This window comes from Vicugna pacos, chromosome 23, assembly GCF_048564905.1.
Source record: "Vicugna pacos chromosome 23, VicPac4, whole genome shotgun sequence".
In the NCBI taxonomy this organism is placed as follows: Eukaryota; Metazoa; Chordata; class Mammalia; order Artiodactyla; family Camelidae; genus Vicugna; species Vicugna pacos.
In genome coordinates, this window is record NC_133009.1 from 35,882,829 (window position 1) to 35,907,966 (window position 25,138).

The 25,138-nt window shown below is 43.0% G+C and overlaps 1 long non-coding RNA gene across 1 annotated transcript in view; it reads left to right on the plus strand.

Annotated features, from left to right (window-relative positions):
* LOC140688644 (uncharacterized) overlaps window positions 1–19,550 on the plus strand; it is a 56,920-nt gene extending 37,370 nt beyond the window's left edge. Inside the window, exons 2-3 of the long non-coding RNA XR_012063359.1 lie at window positions 17,523–17,765; window positions 18,606–19,550. This is a non-coding gene — a long non-coding RNA (uncharacterized lncRNA). The remainder of the gene's footprint in view (window positions 1–17,522; window positions 17,766–18,605) is intronic.
* The last annotated feature ends 5,588 nt before the right edge of the window (window positions 19,551–25,138 follow it).

A 25,138-nucleotide genomic window follows, 5' to 3' on the forward strand; every position in this document is an offset into this window, starting at 1 on the left:
TGCCAAAGCCCCCCACGTGACCCAAGGGCCCCACGAAACCAGCCACCGCCGCGCAGAGATGCGCAGAGGTGCGCAGAGGTGCACTGAGATGCCCTGGGTGGGGTCGCCTGCGTTCACAGTATTTCAGGCTTCCTGTCGAGAAGGAGGAAGTGCAGGAGCGAGAGTGTGTGTGCGTGTGTGTGTGTGTGAGTTTCTCACCGCGTGTGAGATTTCATGCGCGTTTCCGGGTGAGAGAGGCGGGGGCGGGGCGGGGCGGAGGCGCGAAGGGCGCGCAGTAAACGAGGCACGTCCGCCCACTTCAGAGCCCGCCTGGGTGCCCAGTGTCACCCTTCGTTTCTTCGGGTCTGGGAATGGTTCTTTTTAATTACCTGCTCGGTTTCACTCCCCTCTTTCTGCGCTACCACATCTGTTTTTTTATTTTCTCTCAATTACAAAAGCAATATATATTCGATGAAGAAAACTTGGAAAATGTGGAAGACAGGGACAATGAAGCTGGCTCATAATTCTGCCCCCGCAGTAACCACTAGCATTTTGTTGTGTATCCTCCCAAGTATTTAAGGTTTATAAAAAGGACAGGATGCTCTACAGGTGGCTTTGTAACCTGCGTTTCCCCTTTGAGTTCCGTTTTAATGTGACGAATCCTCATGTGTTCTGGCTGCTTGAGCATCTCTCCTGGGGAATTCTCCAACTCACGCCGACTTTATCATGTGTTCTCTCCAACCACCCCCTGCTCTTCTGTTCCATCACTTCTTTGTTTATGCATTCAAATCCCCTTTTGGGATCACCTGGTAAAACACTGAACCTCAAAAATAAATCGATTTTATTGTGTCCACTTCACATGAAATACTGCTGGAGAGAAACATGCAACTGCACTGACTTCTCCAAATGCTATTCCTTGGCCAGGCGTCCCTCTGATGAACAACACATGCTCCTGCTCTGGGCCTCCGAGCGTCCCCTCTGCCCAGAGGGCACTTTGCTGGGCTGTCTTCTGTGGCTTATGCCTCGACCATCAGGTCTTCCCTTGTATGTCAGCACTAAACTCGGAGAAACCTCTATCCCTGGCCTCCAGAACTGAGTTGAAGCGACCGACTCATTTGTTTCCTTTTCTTACAGCCCGGACGCTCCTTGAGGACAAGAACTTACCTACTGGAGTTTCGTCACATAGTAAATGCTCAACGTCTGCCAAATAAAAGAATAAATAGATGGAAAAAAAATCTACCTTTCTTTTCCAGTTCCCAAAGGGCTTTTCCGTATACCATCCTGTTTGAGTCTTTTTACAGATTTGTGTGATATGGGTTGGCGGCAGCATTTTGGCCATTTTGTATCTCCTTTGAGCAGGTCTTGACCAGGTTCACATCGCTCGCAGTGGAGGAGCCAGAAGCTCGGTGTGACCCGAGCTTTACTTTACTTCCTCCCCTTTCCCACCAAGGAGTCTTAGCAGCAGAAGAAATTGTCAGCCCAGGAGGGGACAGGATGCTGCACGCAGCCAAGCATGTCCTGCCCAACCTGGCATTTCAGTGGAGTATCGGAATCTTGTTTATCTTAAAATTACCTTAAAATTTGTATAACTTTAGTGTGCTCCTCCATTACATGTTTGCTTCAATATTATTTTTTTAAGTAATGTACCAATTTAATTTATTTTATTTTTATGTTTTTTAATTGAGGTATAGTTGATTTATAATGTATTAATTTCTGGTGGATAGCATAGTGATTCAGTTATGTATATATATAAATCTCCTTTTCATGATAGGCTATTACAGGGTATTGAATGTAGACCCCTGTGCTCTACAGTAGGACCTTGCTGTTTATCTGTTTTATATATAGTAGTTACTAACTGCAAATCTCAAACTCCCAGCTTATCCCTTCTCACCCTCTTTCCCCCGTGGTAACCATAAGTTTGTTTTCTATGTCTGTGAATCTGTTTCTGCTTTGTAAATAAGTTCATTTGTGTCTTTTTATAAGAGTCCACATATAACAGATATCATATGATATTTTTCTTTCTCTTTCTGGCTTACTTCACTCAGTATGATGATCTCCAGTTCCCTTGATGTCACTGTTAATGGCCTTATTTTACTCTTTTTATGGCTGAGTAGTATTCCATTGTGTATATACCATATCTTTTTTATCCAGTCATCTGTCCATGGACATTTAGGTTCTTCCATGTCTTGGCTGTTGTAAATAGTGCTGCTGTGATCACTGGGGTCCATGTGTCCTTTCGAATTAGACTTTCCTAAATTATTTGACTCTCCCTCTCCCTTAAGTAAAATGGCCACTGCACAAAAGGCTTCAGATTCATCCTGTGGCTTTCTTCCCAGACCCTCCTGCCTCCCATCCGTGTCTGCAGAGGGATGCATAAACCCAGTTTGAGGAACAGGGTGCTGCCCCACACAGTCTCTCCCGCTTGTGGGTTGGAGGCAGGACTTGACGGTGTTGCTATTTGTATATCAGTGAGTGAAATGAAGTGCACCAGCTCACTTAAGTGGCATGTATTCCCAACACGAATTTGCTAAGCAGTATCTGAGCTCCAAGGGTTATCAGAGATTTATAACATCTGGACATGATTTTAAGACATTTTGAAACCCTTCCTGACTCCCCCAGATATATAACCACACCCCACTGCTCCCTCATCTGAACAAACAAATGTCCCTCCTGTGGGCAACCGTGACATTTATTGTGCATATTTGGAGGATATAATGTTGTTCCCTAGAGAGACAAAAATTAATAAATGCTTATATGTCTGGAATGAGAAAAAGTAAGTGGAGAAGACAAAGTTTCATGTTACTTGACCCCTAGATACACCTGTTCAACCTTTCAGAGGCCTGAGTTACAATAAAGGATAAAAAGCACAATCTGAGAAATATCAATGCCTATCTTGATTGTATTGCTGAAGGGTTTCCATTTCATATAGCAGCAAATAACAGGAAATATTCTCTTATTCATGGCAGGTTATTTATGGGGGATAGAATTCTCAAAAATCTGGCTTTCTGCTTTACAACATTATCTCCAAATACAATAATCAAACCTAAATTCTCTACTTCCTAGTGCAGCTCAAAATGGCCTTTATGAAAAATGTTTTCTTCTATCACCAAAAAGAAAAAAAATCCAGATGACCTGTTTTGATTTATTGGCTGGAAAATCATTATAAAGTAGCAAGAATACTGCCTTCTTGTGAGGTCAGAAAATACATATACGTGGGAAGAAACTGAGCTGTAAAAGCAGAGCTCAGAAACTACACACCTGAACTTCCTTTGGTATTCACCTTGATTTTGTGTGTGTGTGTGTGTGTGTGTGTGTTTAATGGAGGTCCCGGGGATTGAACCCAGGACCTCGTGCATGCTAACCACCTGGTCTGCCATTGAGCTATAATACCACCCCCCACCTCAGTTTTAATTATCTTTTGTTTTCTTGGATTTTGACATCTGAAAACTGGATCCCTCTTGGAGGGAGACACTGCACGCAGCACAAACTTATAAGTGGATAGAGAACTCCAAACGTGTAGAATATAATGAAAATTAAAATCACTCAACCAAATATGCAAAATTTAATATATCACTATTTAGATCTCTAACCCTTTATGATTAGGATGGGCACATGAGGTGATTCAAGATCTCAATATGAAAAGGAATATATATATAAATGAGTCACTATGCTATACACCAGAAATTAACACAACATTGCAAATTAACTGTACTTCAATTAAAAAAAAATTTCAAATAAGAGTGTCATATCAGAATTTTCCTCCCTAGACTAAAATCATACTCCAGGAGTTCTGACCTGGGGGATCTAAATTTACAACTTTCTTTGAAAATACTGATTGTATAGTAACATATAGCAGTACGCAGACTTCAGGGAGGCAAAACACATTCGCTCCTTCCTCGCATATCGGCTTCCTTTACACGGCTCTGCTCCCGTGGCTGCAAGCCAACTCCTGTGGCAAGATATTTAAAAAACAACCCTGTGGCTCTGTATTGATTGGCAATATGACATTTGGCTCCGTAAAGTCTGGAGAAGGATGCTGTTACCTGCCTGGCTTCAATGTATCTTTGTTTCCTTCCCACAGGAAAAAACAATTTAATCATAGGCAGTTTACAGCCTTGGTTAGAGCAGACTGGGGCGGTTCAGTTCTAGATGGACTGGCAAAACTCAGCCAACAGATTTGTGGTTTTATTTATTTATATTTTATAAAGTCAGTGTTTAATGGCCCATGTGTGATTGAATCCAGAATTTCGTAGTCTCTGCTACTGACCTCTGTTAGAGCCGGGGGCCCTTGACTTTGCCAGGAATCTCTGGCTCTGTCCATAAGGTGTCAACAGGACCAGATGGAAAGATGCAATGTATTACTGTTAAGAATAGTGAAGTTATTCCTTGTTAACTGTTACCATTAAAATGTTCGCCAGAGCTGTCTTCCTGATGGCGAGAAGGAAGCTTGGAGGGGCCCACCTGGAATTAGTAGGCAGTGGGGCCAGAGTTCAAATTCCAGGATTGTGGTTCCTGAGCCTTCATACATGTAACTATTCAGCTCCAGTCTTTCTCAAGTAAAGGACCCCTTTCCGCTATGTGTGGTCAAGTTCCTGGAAAGTATCATGAAGATAAACTGTCTACAATTTTATTCCTAAAATAAAACTCCACATTGTATTTGCAGTGGCTGCCTCTGTGGTGGGGGAGGATGTGGCCGGACAGACGGCCGCTTCTAGCTTCGTATGATAAAATTAAAGTGACTGCAGGAGCTGCAGCTGGCTTGAACTCACAGGTACAGGGCTTGCCAGTTAACTTTATGCTTTCTGATGTATTTATTCTCATCGATTGAATTTTAAAAAAAAAGAAACTTGGCAAGCCACATTAAACAAAGGATTTTTTTTTCATCTCTGGAATTGAAATAAAAATATTTAATTTGACCTGAATCAAAGTTTATAGTGGACCCTGTGTTTCACCAAGGCAAAGCATCTCATCCAAGGCCACGGGACAGAAGCAGAACCAGAACCAAGGGCTAGCTGAGATATAATGGCCATCTAACATTTTATTAGGTTCATTATATCTGGGTCAGGTGTATGAGACTGCAGTACTCTTTATCTCTAAATTCTTCAACAGATACACATACAGTACATCACCTATGTGGTAACATCAAACTCTTTTTGTGGGGGATAACTTTTTTTAAAATTGAAGTCTAGTCAGTTTACAATGTTGTGTCACTTTCTGGTGCACAGCATCATGTTTCAGTCATACATGTACATACACGTATTTGTCTTCATATTCTTTTTCACCGTAAGTTACTACAAGATTTTAAATATAGTTCCCTGTGCTGTGCAGTATGAACTTGTTTATCTAATTTACATATAGTAGTTAATATCTGCAAATCTTGAACTCCCAGATTAGCCCTTCCCACTCCCCTGGTGACCGTACGTGTGTTTTCTATGTCTGTGGGCAAACTCCTGACAATTCAGGCTGGTTTGCCTTACCGTTCTGGTGCTGGCGACATCAGCTGGGCTCTCTGCTCTCTCTGATCATGACTTTGGTAACCACTATGATGATGAAGGCGCAGCTGTACAATACAGTGTCCAGCTCAGATGCCTCTGGTCCTCACTATTCCTTTTTTTTTTTTCTCTCCAGCTTCCATAAAATGTAAGATTTGGGGTATTTTCTAGGACTTCCATGTGTGCCCTACCTGTCTTTGAAAGAATTCACTTTGTTTTGTTTTGTTTTTTCCGTTTCCAATCACCTGTTCTTTCCTGGCCTCTTCCCTTTGTCCTGAAAACATGCTCAGGTGTTCCTTACCGTGGGAAATACTCTCTTTGCCCTGCTAACACCTACAGCTATAGCCTCCTCCTTCTTCTTTTTCCCATTCATTTCTAAATTTCTTGAAAAGGTCTCTAAAAATAGCTACACTTCCTGAACATTTATTCGCAGGACCCGACCACGTGCCTGCTTCCCGCCTCTCTGGTGGGACTACTCTGTCAAGGGTCAATGTTAACTAGACTTACGGTGCTGATTATTTTACAATATATACAAATATCATATCATTATGTTGTACACCTGAAACTAATATAATGTTAGATGTCAATTAAATCTCAAAAAAGGCAGCACAACATGTGTTGTCAAATCCAACAGATCTTTCTTCTATTTGAGCTTCTATCACAGGGCTGCATGATTTAATAACATTTTTTTTTCTTGAAAATATTTCCTCTTTTAGTTTCTGGGACCCTGTCATTTCCTGGTTTCCTCCGTGTCACTTCTCAGTTGTCTCATCTGGTTCCTCCTCTTCTCGTCATTGCGCTCAGATGCTCCCCCACGGCTCCGACCTCTTTCATTTCCTTCCACAGCTTCAATTATCAGAGGAACTGTTGACTTTCTGAGTCCTGGGGCTCCACTAGCAGCTGATCAAAGCTGTGAAACCCACTCCTCGTAACCACCCAAATTTTAACATAAAAATATAACAGCGAACATTCACTGAGCACTTGCGATGGGATCAGCTAAATGCTCCCGACAGTTCCCTCGTGAGGCTGGAGGAGCCATCTTGCCAAAGAGCTACCCCTGCCAAGTTCACTCGGGTGGGATTCAGAGCCCAGCAGTCCGACTATAAATACATGGTAGCGCTCAAGTTCTGCACACATCGCTAGCAGAGTCATTGAACTCCTCTTAAGAGACTCATGAACTATCACCATCAAGACGGTGGCTACACCGTCTCTAGCTGCAACCTGAATCCCATTCACTTCTCCTCTAAAGACAGATTTTATTGAGGCATAATTGCCATACAATAAAGTGCACATATTTAAAGTGTACAATTTAATGTTTTGACACATGTACGTATCTGTGAAACCATCACCATATTCAAGGCTGTAAACAGATACAACACCGCCGAAAGTTTCCAGGGTGCCCAGCGGATCCTTCTGTCCCGGGTCTCCCCACCCAGCTCTGCCCAGAGGCAAGCACCGATCTGCCTTCTGTTACTATAAAGCAGGTTGTATCCTTTGGCTTTATATTAATAGAATCCCACAGCAGGTACTCATTTTCACCTGGCTTCATTCACCCCGCTTACTTGCTCTGAGATCCACCTTGCTGAGTGTTAGTGTCAGACGGTGCCGCCCTTCCTGGGCAGTGCTCCATCGTGTGGACAGGCTTGCGCTTGCTTGTCTGTTCCCCTGTGATGGCACTTGGCTTCTTGCCATTTGGGGCCATCACAAAGAAAACTGCTAGGAACACTTTTGTATGAGTCTCAGTATGAAGAGGATTGGTTAGAATATATAATACACATACATTTAATTTCTTTAAAAAGATGCCAGTTTTGCCAAGTGGCTGCACCATTTTCTACTTCCACCCTGGATGTATGAGAATCACATTTGCTCCGCATTCCTGCCAACACTCAGCATGGTCAGCATTTTTAATTTTCGCTCTTGTAAGAGGAATGGTAACTTGCAGTTTTAATTTGAATTTCCCCAATGACTAATTAAACTGAGTATCCATTCATGTGGTTCTCTTCTTATCCACATAAACTCTTTGTTGAAATGGCTCTTCAAAAAATGTTTTTATTTTAAAAATTGGGCTTTTTTCTCCTTATTATTGAGTTTTGGGAGTTCTGTATATTTTGAATACAAGTTTCTTATTTCATTTATCATTTGAAAACATTCTCCCAGTCTGACTTTTCATCATTTTAACAGTCGTTTCGTTATCTTAATAGTAGTTTTGGAAGATGAGAATTTTAAACTTTAATGAAATTCAGTTATTCAATTTTTTTCCTTTATTGATATATTTTTGGTGTTATATCAATAGAAATCTTTGCCTAACACAAGATAACAAAGATTCTCTTTTTCCCCCCAGAAACATTAGAGTTTTTGGTTTAGCATTTAGGTGTAGAATCCCTTTTTACTCAATTTTTGTATGTGGTGTGAAGTGTGACTCAAAGTATACATCTCAAATATAATTATCCACTTGTCTGTGTGCCATTTGCCAAAAAGACAGTCTTTCCACCACAGAATTGTCTTTCCATCTTTGCCAAAAATCAGTTGTCCACCTACGTTTGGGCCTGTTTCTGGACACTTTGTTCCATTGATTTTTGTCCATCTTTATACCAATGCCACCCTTTCCTTAATTCTCTAGTCTTGAAATCAGGTAAAATGAATCCTCCTTTGCTCTTCTTTTTCAAAATTGTTCTGGCTTTTCCAGGTCCCTTGAATTTCCATGCAACTTTTAGAACCAGATTATCAATTTGTACAGAAAAGTCCAGGGATTTTGATCGGGACTACATTGAATCTATGGAACAATTTGAGAAAAATCAATATTAAAAAAAAATCTTATTTTCTGACCAAAAGCCAAGAACCTCTCCCTATTTGCTTAAATTCCCTTTGATTTCTTTCAGCCATGTTTCACAGCTTTCAGTTTATAGAGCATACCTATCTTTTGTCAGATTCATCTCAAAGTAATTGATTTTTTAAATGCTATTGTAAATAGTATTTTTAAGCATTTCGATTCTGATTGTTCACTGCTATTATACAGAAATGCAATTTTGATCTTCTTCTGCACCGTGTCTAAATTAACTTTTCCCCCAGTGGTGTACTGTCCATCACGTTTTTTATGAAGATGCTCACGTTGTCTTCAATGAAGACAACCGTGCTTCTCTCTTAGTGCTCGGGGTGGCCTTGGTCTGGCTGCTCCGTGCTTAGTGCTTGGAGTCCTTCATACGATGAAAGGGGGTGGTGGGCGTGGACATCCAATCTCATTTCTGATCTCAGGGGGAAAGTGTTTATTTTTCACCATTAAGAACTTGCTGGCTGCAGGATTTCCACTGATGCCTTTTCTTAGGTTAAGGAAGTTCCTTTCTTTCTCAACTGTTGTAGATAATTTTCATCAGAAAAGATGTTGAATTTTGTCAAGTTCATTTTCAGCATCAATGGAGAAGATCTTTTTTTTTCATTGAAATATAGCTGATGTACAATCTCATATGTCTCAGGTGTACAATACGCTCACTTCATATGGGGGCTGCCTGCACCCTTCTGTTGTTCTGGGACCAACTACTGTGGGGCCACTGTGGGGCCACTGTGGGTGGGTGGGGCTGGCCCCCGGCCCTGCTGACTGGCAGGCCCTGCCTCATATGTTGGCTGTGAGCGTGCTGGAAGACAGGGTAGGCTTCCCCCACGGTTGACCGCATGGTCCCGGGGACACAGGGTGCTGTGCACCTGCGCGAGGGTGGGACTGGGCCTTCAACACCAGTAGGCTGGAGTGAGACTCCAGATGGTGCTTGCCAGCGCTGGTGTTATCGCCACAGACTGAGCTCCCCGGAGTGCCTGCCACCACTGTCCCCTTCCCCCAGGAAGAGTCTTACTTGCTTCCTGACTCTCCAGAAGGCTCTCCAGATCAGCAAATGTGTCTGATGCAGACTCCTGTCAATCTGCTGCCTCTGCCCTGGGACTTGGCCATGTGAGATCTCGTGAGCGCCCTTTAAACGTGGAGTCTCTGTTCCCTATAGCTATCTGGCTCTCCCAAAGTAACACCTGCTGGTTTTCAAAGCCAGATGGTCTGAGGGCTTGTCTTCCTGGTGCAGGAGCTTCAGACTGGGAACCCAGTGTGGGACCTGGATCCCTTGCTCCTTGGGGAGAACGTCTGCAGTTAGGGTTGTCCCCCTGCTTGCTGCTGCCCTGGGCGTGTGGCATCCCGACTATACTGCAGGTCATTGTGTTTCCCTCTTTATGTCTTTAACTGTGGAAAAGCTTTCCTGCTAGTCTTCAGGTTGTTCCAACAGATGGCTCTATAAGTTGTTCTAATTTTGGTGTGTCCATGGGAGGAGGAGAATTTAGGGTCTTCCTATTCCATGATCTTCATCACCTTGTCTCTGGAGTGATTGATTTTTAAATATTAAGCCAATCTCGTATTTCTGGGATTTAACTCAGCATAGATTCAGCTGGCTAAAATTTTGTCTATTATTTTTGCATCCTATGTTCATGAAGAATATTGGTCTGTAGTTCTTTTTGTGTAAAATCTTTGCCTGTATTTAGTATTAGGATATTGCTAACCTAACACAAAATGTTGAGAAGCAGTCCGTCTTCAGCTGTCTGGAATGGTTTTTGTAGAATTGGTATAATTTCTTTCTAAAATACTTGGTAGAATTCATCAGTAAAGACATCTGGACCTGGAATTTTCCTTTATAGGAAAAATATTAACTTCAAATTTGATTTCTTTAATAGATATTGGGCTATTCTGATTATATTTTCTTAAGTTGATTATTTGTGTCTTTCAAAGAATTTGTCCATCTTTCTGAAATTTTCTAATTTATAGGCATAAAGCTTTGCATAGTATCTCCTTATTATATTCTTAATACCCATAAATTCTGTAGTGATGTCAACTCTTTCATTTATGATATTGAAATTTTGTGCTTTATTAATTTTATTGATCTTCTCAAAGAATGAGTTCTTGGTTTCATTGATTTTCTCTATTATTTTGTCTGTTTCCTATTTCAGTAATTTCAGCTCTAATCTTTTAAAAGTTCTTCTGCCTACTTTGAGTTTCAATTGCTGTTCTTTTTTAAGTTTCCTAAAGTTTAGGTATGAAGAAATTTTTTAAAAAAATATGTGTTTGGTAATACAAATTCACCTACATATTGCTTTTGAGGAATCCCCAAATTTTTAATATACTGGTTTTAATTTTTATTCAAATGCATCATAATCCATTTTAATTTCAAAATACTTTATAATTTTCCTATTTCCTTTTTTGAATTATAAATTATTCATAAGTGTATTACTTAGTTTCCAAATATCTAGGGATTTTCCAAAGATATTTCTGTTATTGATTCTAATTTAATTTCATTGTTGTCAGAAAACATTTTATAAGACTTGAATCTTTTAAATTTATTGAGATTTGTTTTGATAAGTGTCTCATGCGCATAACCTGCTATTGTTAGATGGAGTATCAGTTAGGTCAGTTTGCTTGATAGTATTGCACAAGTATTCTAAATACTTAATAATAGTTTGCCTGCTTGTTCTATCACTTATTGACAGAGGAGTATTGAAACATTTAACTATAGTTGTATATTTGTTTCTTGTTGTGATTCCATCAGTTTCTGTTGTATGCATTTTGAGGCTCTGTGATCAAGTGCATAGATATTTAGGATTGTTATATTCTCTTTAATAATTCACCCCTTCAGTATAATAAGTTAATCATTTTTACCTCCAATAATATTTCTTATTCTGATCTACTTTCTTCCATTCCATTTTAAAACTATTTCTACTTACACATCATTTCTTATAGGTAATATATAATCATGTCTTATTTTTATATCCAATATGAATCTTTGCCTTTTAAGTGGTTTGTTTGAACCATTTACATTTAATGTGGTTGTTAATTTAGTTAGACTGAAATCTATCATTTTGCTATTTGCTTTCTATTTGTCTCATTTGTTCTTTGTTCCCTTTTTTGGTCTTTCTTTGAGCATTTTTGTTTTGTTTTTGTTGTATCTTTGTTGATTTATTAGCTGTCACACTTTGATTTGTAATTACTTAGGGTTGGTAGTGTACCTATTTAGTTCATTAGTTTACTTTCAAATGATTATCACTTTATGTGTAGTGTCAGAGCTTTACAATAGTATATTTTTACTTACCCTCTCCTGCCCTGTGTGGTTTTGTTACATACATTTTACTTTTACGTATGTCAAAAATCCAACAGTACTTTGTTAATTTTGTTCAAATAGTTACTTATCTTCTAGATAAATTTAAATAAATAATAAGGAAAAATTTTATACATTTACCTACCTAGTTACCATTGTTGGTGGTCTTCGTTCCTTTTTGTAGATTAATATTTTCATGCATTAATATTTTCTTTCTGCTGAAGTACTTCCTCTAACTTTTTTTCAGTAAAAAGATCTGTTGCTGATGAATTCATCAGCTTTTAAATTTCTGAAAAAGTCTTTTACTTTTAATTTTGAAAGATATTTTTACTGCATATAGAATTCTAGACAGTTTTCTTTTTTAAATTTCAGCATTTCAAATGTGCTTTTTCTCACCTTTATTGTTTTCAGTGGGAAATTTGTTGTCATCCTTATCACTGGTTTTCTGTATGTACATTACTTTTTTTCTTGATGTTTTCAATACTTTCTCTTTACTACTAGTTTTGAGAAACCTGATTATGATGTTCCTGCTATACTTCTCATGTTTTGAGGGTTTTTTGGAACTTCTTGTATCCATGTGGGTTTATAGTTTTCATCAAGCTTGAAAATTTTTCATCCATTGTTCCCTTAAATTTTTTGTCTGCTCACTCCTCTCTGGGGACTCCAATTAAATGCATATTAGGTAGTGATGTCACCAAAATGACAGAGTAGGAGACCCCAGCCTCTGTTCCTCAACAAAAATCAACAATTAGGCAGCTGTCCATCACAAAAATAACCCTGGGATAGCTCAAGAGTCCACTTAAGAAACTGGGAACACAGTGAAACAAAAAAGTCTCAGAATAGCCATACAAAAAGGGAAGGAAGAGCCGCTTCATTTTGCTTGTGTTCCCCCATCCCCCAGGCCGAAACTGCTCAGAGCTAAGAGGGAACTCCCCAACTCAAAAGAGTTCCCCTTGCCAGGAGAGGAAGAAACGGGTGGCAAGTCAGCTTCCCAAGCCTTTTAGGGTTGGGAATGAATGAAGAACCCGCTTTGCATTCACCCTACCCAGAGACCAGCAGAGCTGAGATGACTAGAGACAGCTTGGCACAAGGAAAAGGGCAGTGGCAACAGTACTAGCACATGGTGGGAGGGGCCATGGCTCCCAGCGTCAGACTCTGCAGGGAATCCCAGCAGGTTTTGCGGCCGAAGAAGCCAAAGGCCCGCACAGCCACCGTGGACTGCCTGTAGACTCCAGCACTGAAGTTTTCTTGCTATAGTTTCATCTGTGCAGATGCCAGCAGCTTGAAAATCTCTCCACTTCCCCTCGCTACACTCCAGCCCCCATGGGAGCCCAGGATCCACACTGGCAGCCATCCCTGACCTCTGCAGCTGCGCAGGTGCCAGACACCATCCAGACCACGGCAGCTGACCATCACTGTTGTGTGCATGCTGTGGGCTCACCCTCCACTTCACCTGCATGCCACTGGCCTGACTCCCATCACAGGCCTCCATGCCATCGTGTACCTATTATGAGACCCTGCAGCCGCAGTAGCACACACTGACAGCCAGGGCCCCTCAGCTGCTTGTGGGCCCAGATCCAGTCCTGTCTCTTGACACTGACATGCACTGCTTGGCTTACTCGCAGCTAACCCACCCATCTGTGCATTTGCATGGCCCTGCCCCTGCTCCTGTTACTGGTTTACACTGTGTGGGCTCCAGCAGCCACGGGAGTACACACTGACAGTGAAGCCCCACAGCTGACCGGGTGCCCTGCAGTTGACCATGGCCATTGCTACTGGCCCTGGCCTTCAACAGAATATGTGTCTGCAACCAGTCCTTGTCACTACACAGGCCCCTGCAGCCAACCTGCAGCTGAATATGTGTCTACCACCATTCAAGCTGCCCCTGCTGTCTGCCCTGGTCCCTGGCTGGTGGACCTGGAGATGCTCCTAAGAACCCAACAGCCTCTGAAACCTCAGAAGTCTCCTGCAGTGCTCACTAAGGACCATGCAACTGTCGACGTTATGGACTCCAGCAACCTGAGCAATTGAGACATCACGAACCCCAGATGCAGAATCACCATGTGCCCTTGCACTTCTTGCCCTGCAGCATTAGACCCAGGGTCCCAGCATGCTGTAGTGAATCCCCCACCCACAGATGAAGGTCTTTCCTTACTGAAGCCAGTCCCTAAAGACTGGAAGAGATGACGGCTTCCTCAAGTGTGCAGACACCTACACAGGGCTACAGGGATCACAGAGCATCGGGGGAAGTGTGACACTAACACAGAAACACACAAACCTTCGTAACCCGATCCTCCCCCCCAAATAGAGATACATGATTTTCCTGATAAAAAAGATCAAAACAATTGTTCTGAGGTTGCTCAGAGAGCAAAAAGCAAACACAGATAAATAATTTAAGAGAATCAAGAAAACAATACAAGAACAAAATGAGAAGTCCCTTAAGGGGATGGGGAGACAAAAAAGGAAGCAAGTAGAAATTTGGGCGCTGAAGAATACAATGACTGAACCAAAGTATTCAGTAGATGGCTTTGGCACCAGACTGGACCAAGCAGAAGAAAGAACTAGTGAAACCTGAAGACAGATCCTTTGAAATTATCCAGGAGGGAAAAAATAAATAAAAAAGGAAGAAAACCTATGTGACTTACGGGATACCATTAAAAGAAATAATCTACACATTCTTGAATTGCCCCAGCAATAAGGGTGAGAGAAAGAGGTGGAACGCTTCTTAAAAGAAACAATGGCTGAGAACTTCCAAAAGTAGGGAGAAACTTGGAATACAAACTCACGAAGCTCACGGGTCCACAGACTAAACTCAAAGAGATCTTCTCTAAGACACATTATGCTAAAACTGTCAAAAATCAAAGACAAAGAATCTTGAAAGCAACAAGCAAAAAGAAGTTTGAATAAACATTCTTCTACAATGCATTTTTAGTTGTGCTGGGCTCCCCAAATTCTTGGTTCCATCTCCTCAACACAGGAAGCTTTCGAGGCTCCCCCTGAGATGCTCTGTCCTGACTCATCCATTGGAGTCTCATTCAAGTAAGGGGCTGAGGCAATCGTAGGGCTTCCTCTGTCTTCAGTCTTTCAGGAATTTCTCTTCTTCGTTGCCTGATGTCCAACACCTTGAAGATCATTGCTTCATCTATTTTGTCTCATTTTTTTTTGTAACTGTGAAGAAACCCAGAGCAGGGTAGGGGATAGAAATCACAGTAGAATAGAGTGTAGATTCGGACAGGTTTCTCAGGACCCTCTAGGAGCGATTAGTTTGAAGAAACACCAAAGGAACTGAAGGGTGAGCCATGAGGCTATCTTAAGGAAGAACAATTGAGGCAGAGAGATAAGAAAATTTAAGAACAATGGTGGGAACTTAACTGGCTCATCAAAGAACATGTGGAGGTCAGTGTGGCTCCAGCCAGCTGATAGGACTGAGAAGGTGAGCCTGGAGAGAGAGCCAGGTGCTCAGGTAACAGGAGATTCATACGAAGGAAGGACTTTGCATTTCATTCTAAGGGTGATGAAAACTACTGTAGGATTTTTAGTAAAGATGTGTTTAAAATAAGAGACTTAGTATTTTAAAGGATAATATTAGGTGCTCTGCAGAAAATTGATTGTAAAGTGTCAAGAGTGGAATCCAGTTTGGACAAGGGTAGTTAACACTGGAGGTGGAAGCAAATGATTCAGTTCCAGAATATTTTAAAGGAGATGCTGATAAGATTTGACAGATTGAATGTGGGTATTTGAAAAAGAAGGGGTAAAGATGTATTCTCAAGTTTTTGGCCAAAATAATGGTCTAATTTTCTAACATGGTTAATGATGGAGAGAAAAGGGCTGTTGGGGAGAATCAAATCATGTTAAGTTTGTGATGCACGTGGAAATGTCAAGGGACTCCTCAGCCTCTGTAACTGTGTAAGCCAGTTCCCCCCACCCCCTGTTGGTTGTCTGTCTTTCTCTGGAGAATCCCAGCTACTCCACTAGTTAATCCTAGCTAATCCTAGCTAGCTCCGTTTTGTCCTTGAACATAATCAATCAAATAATGAGGCTAAAACATGGCTGCTCCAATTGAACCTTCAAAAACATACTCTGTTATTGGACATCTTGAGTCAAGTAGGGCATTTTATTGAGCACTCCCAAGATGGTTGGTCCTGATCTGGGTATCTGAGTTCTTTCATTGGGAGTGGGGTGGGGTGGAGGGAGGGATAAATTACGAATGTGAGATTAACAGATATACACCACTATACATAAAATAGACAAACAACAAGGACCTACTGTATAGCATAGGGAACTATATTCAATTTCTTGTATAACATATAATGGAAAAGAACCTGAGAAGAAAACGTATATATGTATGTGTGTGTATAACTGAATCACCTTGCTCTCCGCCTGAAACTAACATGGTAAATCAACTACACTTCAAAAAAAATAAAATAAAAAATGGGGTTTTTTGTCTGGATAGAGTAGGTTATGGAGTGGGAGCCAACAGCCTCAGCATCTCAGAAACTTAGCAGAGCCAAGTTGTGTTTCTTGCTCATACTACACACTACGCAGGTTGGCAGGGCTTTTTCTCTCCCTGCCCACTGCAGTCACTCAGAGATCAGCCGTGGTTCTGCCTGCGAAAGGCAGAAACTAAGTGAATCATACATACCCTGGATTTTAACGTCGCCGCCCAGAAGTTACACATTACCTGCACTCACACTTTATTGGGCCAAGCAAGTATGATTGTGGAACTTTTCAGGCTTGAGTAGAGAACAACAAAACCACATCGTTAAACCAAATGGTGGTTCTCAAGGTCCATGGCTGGGTTAGTGCACTGTAGTTAGAAACACAGCTGCCAATAACTGGGGCTATAAGAGCTACAGGTTTAATGATCCAAGGCCAGGAACACGGGTCAGGAAAGCATTTTAAAGAGGGAGAACCCAAAGGGAGACTTGGCTGGGATAGGGCAAACTGCTGAGCTGTAACAACACAGATTAAGCAGGCAGATCGCAGGGCCTCTCAGAGCACCTGGCCTGGACACCTAAAAGTTTTCCTCTTCCATCTGATATTGACTCACATGTTTATTCCCCTGGACACAAAATGTCTAGTTCTTTATAGCCCCCTTATTTTTGGGCTCAATTCCTGAACTCAAAGAACTTCAAACCAAGTAGATTCTTGTTTCAAGTTATTTCACCATTTAATAAAAATGAACACTTTACTGGACTCTATACTTTATTTCCACCAGATATTACATATGAAAACAGTTCTGGCTAAGCGTCTATTAATGGTCTCATCATAAATTAGCCACGGTTATTGCTCTAGAGGTGAAGTGTTGGACATTTATTAAGACTATTCTCTCTGCTAGACATTCGATATGTATTATATCGTCTGATTCTCATAGGAGGCCTGTGGATTTATCATAAGGGATCTGATGCTCAGAGACTTTACCACCTGCTCACCACATCCCAAGCCCGTGCACTGCGTAGTGTACATGGACTGTCTCATTCAGTGCTCACAACTTTAGGTAACCACAGAAAGGTCAGGCAGCTTTGCCAATAGTCACAAAGCTAAAACAGAGAGGAGCAGATTTGGGGATTAAGTTTGTCTGCTTGGCAAACCCAAATCCATGACACTAAGTTCCTTTGTTTACTGAAAAGAGATTCTAAGTGAAGAATAACTGAAAAAAAATCTAGTTTATCCCATCATACACTATCAATTAAAGTTTCTGTTATGTTGGACCCATACAACACTATGCATGGCTTATCTGCTCTCCATTTATATATATATATATTTTTTTTTACTGAAACTGTCACTTGGATGTACCACCTATCAGCAAGGATTAATTTATAACAGAACACACTACTAACTGTCGTTTCAAGTATGAAGATACTTGTTGCTTTCATAACAAGAAGTCTGGAGTTGATTTCTCAAATTTTGGGGTTGGTATTTTGTAACTCTGCAGGACTTGTTAATGCCGCCACCCAGATATGACGCCTCACGTCCACTCGCATTCTGTCCATCCAAGCAAGGAGAACGGCAGAGCAACAGCTTGAGGAGAGACAGCTAAACACATCGCTAGCCCAGACGGTTCCCAGCTCCCACATCAAGGGCTTGGGGAGAAAGCAAAGGGGCATTTAAGGAAGAGGGAGGGAAAGAAGAGGGCGGGAGCGCGAGCTCCTCTCACCCTCTGACTTTCTCCTATCAGGTAAGGAGCACCCTTTCTGGAAGCCCGTGTGGCAGAAGCATGTTTCCACTCGCCTCTTGTTGGAAATTACAAGTCCACCTTGCAACCCTGGTCTACAAGGAGGGGCTGAAAAAAGGAAGCGTCTGATTGTTTCAAAATTGGTCGTGGGTGGTATTTTTCCAAAGTTGGTTGAGGGGGTGGGTGGAAAGGGAGAGGAGTTAGGGAACCACCATTAGAGAGGCCTCCTAGCTGCTGTGAAATGATTCAAAACCAGTTTATTTTTGTTCAGCCTTGGAATTCACCCTATTACCCAGTTTCAGTATCAAAACTCTCCTTTAATTCAAAAATTTATGTCACCCAATTTACCAACAAGTCCTTCTAGTTTTGACGTTTCCTTTGGTGCCAGTATTACAGTACCTAGAAATGGACTTCTGGGTTTAGTACAAAGAGCCTTCCAATTTTGAACCTGTCAGCTTTCAAATCTCACCCCACCTCATCCTCACCACCATGTTGGAAACGGTGACGTCATGTCCTGTCAATCCTCCATCAAAACTATATTTGCAGCCTGTCCATTTCCCTCAGCCTCAGTCTTCCTGTCCTCATTTCCAGCCATCATTTCCCATGTTACCATGGCAACGGCATCCAACTCGATTCCCTCACTTCCATTCTGGATTCTCTGTGACACACTATCTGCAGAGCAGTTAGAGGAGATTAGAAAATTGTAAATCGGATGATGTCGCTCTTTGCTTAGAGCCGTGAGACAGGACAGCATCGACTGACAAGCCACGTTAGTACTGAGATAATGTATATGAAAACAACGTATCTAACTAATAAGCTATTTCCAATTACGTTGTTTTACAGAATTTTCCTACTTGAAGCGTCAGTATTTTGTCTGAAAGTATTAGTAGTTGGACCCACCATTTTACCATCTGAAAATGATGCTTCAAACAACTCTTTGAGCATTCAACCACATAATGCTAAAAAAAATTACTAGAGGCAGGGAGCCTTTCCTGTGGAATACACATCTAGCTTGTGAAGCAGTTTAATCCAAGCATAAACACATGTCTGCTCTCCACCCGTAGTCCAAAAATTTAACAACAACGTTTTTCTGTACCAGTTTCCATTTATTCTTACCTGATTATTAATGCGAATTGTAGTCAGAAGCAATTCATGCAGTTTTCTTGCTCCTGGTCCTTCGGGTGAGTTTCTTCTTTTGACACCTCTCTCCACATCCTTTGTGACGTACTCTGGTCCAGATCCCAAGCTAAGTCAAAAGCATTCACATGGATGGCACTCTGCCTCAGGACTGACACCCCAATTAGAGATGAGCCCTTGCCCCTCCACGGTTACTCCAAAGACAGTTGGTTAAAGCACCGTGTGTTCATGAGCCTTGAACTCCGCTGTCACGGGTCGGCTGTTTCTGTCCACGTTTGGCACCCCAGAGGCAATACAGTCCCTCCATTACAGGGGCCAGTTATACGATGCCTGGACGCGAGCTTGCTCTCCTCTCGGAATCTGCACAGTATGAGAGGTTTTCCAGAGACAAACATTTACTTCTGCACTGCTCTGAAGAACCTTTCCAGCGCTACTCAGAAACCCCTGTCTGACTTTGCTTCGCCCACCACGTGTCAAAATTCATATTCTCTACCCACCCTGCTCCTGATAACAGTAACAATAATTTAAAACTATCTGCTTGTTGTTCACTGGGATCTTACTATTTAACTTAAAAAAATAAAAATGCTCCATTGTGTATTAACAAAAGTGTCCTCTACACAGCATTGTAAACTGACTATATACTTCAATAAAAAAAAAGAATGCCAGGAAAAGGTGTCCTCTGAAGTACAAAACTATCAATGTAAAAATATCATTTTATTTTTTAGTGGAAGGATAGAGGATTTACAATGTTGGGTTAGTTTCTGCTGTACAGCGTAGTGATTCAGTTATACATACATATGCTCCCTTTCCTATTCTTTTTCATTCTAGCTGACTACAAGGTATTGACTAAAGTCCCCTGTGCTCTACAGTAGGTCCTGGTTGTTCATCTATTTTATATACAGTGGTTAGTATCTGCAAATCCCAAGTATCACTGCATTTTTAAGTGTAACTGTTTCCTTTGATTTTTTTATTTGTCCATTTTTGTGATGATTCTACTTGTGACGTATTAACCCCTCTGCTTTCTGCCGTGGTGCTTCTTATGGATTACAGCAAATGGCCCTTATTTAAACATTATGTGTCAAAGATAATGCTTATAAAGTGCAATAAGTAGGCTCTATTTTAGATCCTTACTTGAATTAAATCAGAAAGTATTCATTTGTACTGAATACACATGAATTTCTACAGTTTTGTTTTGATTTTTTTTTTGAATGGGGGTACTGGGGACTGAACCCAGGACCCCGTGCATGCTAAACACACGCTCTACCACTGTCCCCCTACAGGTTGTATAAAATCAAAATGCACTTGGTTAAAAATCCTTTTTTTTTTTTAAGATATCACGTGCTTTAAGGGCAAGGTTTTCAAAGAATTAAAATCCCATTTGCTTCACTTAGACATAGTGTCGCTTACCGACCGCTCGCCTTGAGTTCACTGCGGCGTGACGCAGTGAAAATATTGAAAAGTATTATTTCAAATGAACCTAATGTACTAGTGGTATAAAGACCACACTAACCGGCTGAATTTTGAGGAGTCCTACGTGGTCTAATTTGTCGGTGGTTGATCTGGCAGTATTTCCTTACTAAAATCCTAAGGCACTTGGTTCCCTGTTATTCAGTCACGAATGAATGATTGACAGCCTCATCTCACAGCCCGGCTTTCGCCTGGACACGCAGCGACGCAGAGGTTGCGGACCTGGTCGGGAAACACGCGAGGATCAGGCGTGAGGGGGTGTAGCTGCCAGAGAGAACTGGCGTGCTCCTCACGGCTTTGAAAGACATCCGCTTGTGGCTTAAACCACTCACGAAAAATGAAACGCCACTGCTTCCTGCGGAGTGCGTTCCTCTCCATTTCTTCTCCATCAAGACATTCGGCCAAACTGAGAAATTAAGTCTCCAAGAGTTTCCCTTTCCTTGGGAAAATAAAATCAGTGACCCTGGCCTTTGAAATACGGATAATCAGTGGAATCTAAATCTGAAAGTTAAAAGGAGGGGGTTTCTTTTGGGGAAAAGAGAAGCCATCTGATTTTTGAGGCCACTGTTGTTTCCGGCGGTGAATGTACAGCATCCCTACAGCGACAGCGCACAACGGAACGACAGACACTTGCCCGTGCGACGCTAAGCCAGCGGCTCTAGCCAGGGGCAGTGTCACTGTCACCCCAGGGGACACGCGGCAGCGTCTGGGGCAGTCTCGGCTGTCACCCTGGGGCGGGGGTCGCCGCCGGGTCTGGAGGGTGCGGGCCGGGCGCTGCCCCGCACGCCCCCCGCCCAGGGAGGGCGCCCCCGCAGCGAGGCAGCCGCCGGAGCGGGGAACGGCGGGAGGGCCCGGTCGGCGGGAGCGACGTCTGCCCGCAAGGCCTCAGCACCGGGAGAGTTCTGCGGGAAAGGCTAACTCCCGGAGCGCTTTCCTTTTTCAGGGGTAGCTAAATCTCCGCTGTCAAAACCCAGGAGGAAAGCGAGCGGCTCGGAGGGCCCGGCCCGCGGGGCAGGAGGCCGCCTGCTGCGGGGCGGGCAGGGCCTGCGGGGACCTGGGCTCCGCCCGCAAGCGCAGAGCAGCGCCCGGAGCGGCCCTTCGGAGGGAAGGCCTGTCTCCCAGGCACAGGCTGTGCCTCCCGCTCACTGCTTCTCCGACCGCACTGGGCTCTGGGCGGGAGACGCCTCCGCCGGGGCTGCGGGCGGCGGGCGGGCGCGAGGAGCTCAGGTCTGCGAGGGACTAAGTTACAAACATGCCATGAGGCTGTAAACTCACGGCTGCACCTGCGGCTGCAGGCCAGCAGCCCCGCAGGAGCGCCCCTGCCCGGTGCCCGCGCTGGGGGGCGTCTTCCGGGGGGCGCCGGGCGGGGCGCAGCCGCCCAGAGCAGCCCCCGCGCCGGGCTCCCGCAGCCGGAGAGCAGCGGGGACCCATGTAAATGCCCTGCCTCGCTGAGAGTCACTTTGGAGGACACAAAGCCTATTCTTTCTCCCTTGAAAAGATACCAATTTCAGCTGTCATGTGCGTCAGAGATGGAGATTTTCCATGGACCCGAGAGCAGTCCAGGGACCATTCGTGTGCCTGTTTTGTGCACACGTGTGCAGCCCTCCATCCGCTCTGCCCTGGTGACGCAGCATCCTTCCCCACCTCCCTCAGGACTGTGCTTCAGAGCTGCAGAAGCAGAAGGGGAAGACTGCCATCAAGACCTACGTGATGGCTGGGTCATATGGTAAAGCTTTTAGTTTTTTGAGGAATCCCCGTGCTGTTTTCCATAATGGCTGCACCAAACTGCGTTCCCACCAGCAGTGTAGGAGGGCTCCCTTTTCTCCACACGCTGGGGCATATATCCAGAGGGAACCCTAATTCAAAAAGATACGTGCACCCCAATGTTCATAGTACTCAGTAGCCAAGACATGGAAGCAACCTAAGTGTCCATCGACAGATGTCTGGATAAAGAAGCTGCTGTGTATTTATACAACGGAATACTACTCAGCCACAAAAAAGAATGAAATAATGCTATTTACAGCAACATGGATGAACCTAGAGATCATCATTCTAAGTGAAGTAAACCAGAAAGAGAAAGAAAAATACTATATGATATCACTCATATGTGGAATCTAAAAAAAAAAAGGAAAAGGAAAAAAAGAGGACACTAATGAACTCATCTACAAAACAAATAGACTGGCTGTCATAGTAAACAATCTTATGGTTACTGGTGAAAGCGGATGGGAAGGGATAAATCTGGGAGTTTGAGATTTGCAAATGTTAGTCACTATATATAAAAATAGATAAAAAATTTCTTCTATATAGCACAGGAAACTATAGTCAGTATATTGTAATAACCTTTAATGAAAAAGAATATGAAAACAAATATGTGTATGTATATGCATGCCTGACACGTTGTAACTGAGTGTACTCCAATTAAAAAAAAAAAGTCCTACGTGAACTGAAAGCAGCTGTGAACCAGTGCCAGGTGGCAGCGAGTGCCCTGCACTACTGTGTCTCGTTTACTTTTTAAAATTCCTAATGCCCGATACAGGGCTATCAACTGGGGGCAAATTTACCCTCCCACCCCTACCCTCCCCCCAGGACAGCTGACACTCCCTGGAGACACTCCTGGTTGTTACAACGGGGAAGTCTTCCTGGCTTCTAGTGGGAAGAAGCCGGGAACGCTGTCGAACGTGGGCCCATGCTCAGGACCGGCCCTCACAACAGTTATCCAAGCGCAATGCTGATGGTGCAAACCTGAGAAATCCTGGCCCGATCCGCTGTCGAGGACGTAAGTGCACCCAATGCTTGTCTTTTATTGAACAATGAATATGTCAAGTACATAGTCCATCTACTTAAGGAAACTCCACAATAATTCGGAGAGTCAAAAGCTTTTGCTTCAAACTTTCTGGAACTTTTGAAGATAATTGTTACAGATCTTGAGTATGAAATTAGTCAAACTCACACCTACTCACTCAGTCATACTGCCTGAAGAGTACCTCTTTGTCCAAAAGGGAAAATTAATTTAATTATAATAAAGTTAGGAGTAATAAACAAAAGAATGTCAATCTCAAAATACAGAGCAATCACTGGAGCTCATCAATGAACAAGTTATCTTGTATAAACCAGACACGGCCGCTTTAACTATAACGTCAGCAGCAGCGCTTTTTAAACCCCTTTATGTCATAAATGCTGTATTAGATGGAAAAGTGTTAAATGCTTCAAATGAACCAGGACTATTACAACTTCAGGACACCTAGTTCAAACCTCAGAACCTCATTTATTAATCCTCACTTACAAATAGAAGTGAGTATCTCATAAGTTTGTTTTTGCTGTTTTCTAGTTGTTTTTTTTAAACTACCTGCTTGCATTTTCATATTGCAAGTTTGAGTATAAAAAAGCCAAAATCTTGAAATTAAGGTTATTTAGGAAAATACATATTCCAAATCATTTTGTGTTAAGTTTTGTGAACCGTTTTTGTTTGTTTGTTTGTTTTGGCTAAACTGAGGGTCTGATCCCATGAAATTTAAACTCAGCCTCCCAGGCTGGAGTCAACGTGGATCATTATGTAAGGGCCCTATTTTGCTCTCTCTTAGGTGGTCAGCGTTGTGCATGACACAAGGTTCAAAATGTACTTTATGTACATCAGGCTTTGGGCATTTTCTTTAAGTATTTATATTTTCTTTTATATTTGGAAGTGCTAAAATAAATGATTTTCCCCCCAAATTTAGCAAGTTCCCAGATATCAGTTTCTTTTTTCACTGCATAAAAATCGTCTTTGTGCCGGGGGGAGATGCACCTCACCGCTCACCGGTTAGTGCAGGGGAAGCACAGCGCTGAACACAGTACTTGAAGGCCTTCTGTCCGTCAGATCAGCGCTGGCCACGTCATGTAAAACAGGTGACAGCACCTGCCGGGAAAACGGAAGAGCTACCTCTGGTCCTGTTCATACTAGTTGACTTTGTTGTTAAAGACTTTTAAGACATGTTGCTTTATGACGTGGGCTGAGGAGCCGTCCGCGGGCTGTGATGATCACTTGCCTGCAGTACTGACAGGGGCAGCGCTGTTACCGCCTCCACCCCCGCGCTCTCATCACCCCTTCAGGAGACAAAGGCCACTCCAGCGAAGTCAGGTGAAGTGAAAAAGAGAATTCTAAAGTTGCTGTTCCAGGTACTACCCAGGCACGGAACTCCAGAAATGTGATTCAGCCTCCAGATCAGATGATAATTCGCCATCAGCTGTGATCTTATAGGAGAACCATGACTGGGCTCCAGTGGTCCCCTGTGTGGGATGAAAGAGCTCCCTGCAGCCATCCACTCCTCTCAGGACCCCACGGGGCCCTCCCAGAACAGACCTCCCCGCTCCATGTCCTTCGCCTGCTTCTTGTCCTCAGAAAAACTTTAGTCTCCTAGGCTTCCAAAGAAAACATCTAATCAGAAGGGAGACAGTGCAGAGAGAAGGAAAACAGTGAAACAAGACAAAACAATGATAGTTTAGCCATCAAACTAAGTCCAGGGCCTTTAGAGCCTCCTCAGGGCTGTAGGTAGGATTCTGAGTCATGTCTTTTGAGCTGTTTCGCAGATACGAGGACCCGCATGGGGTGGAAGGAGTTAACCTCATGCTGGCCACCAGCGCAGAGACCCCAGACCGGTTGGAACCAAAAGGTTGATGGTGCTGCCTCCTGATGACCTCCCCACCCAGCCGTCAGTAGAACGGCCATGAGCTGGTCACACGCCCCACAGCCCCTCCCTCACCCTGTCTTTGAGATCCTTCCCCTGAAAGCCTCT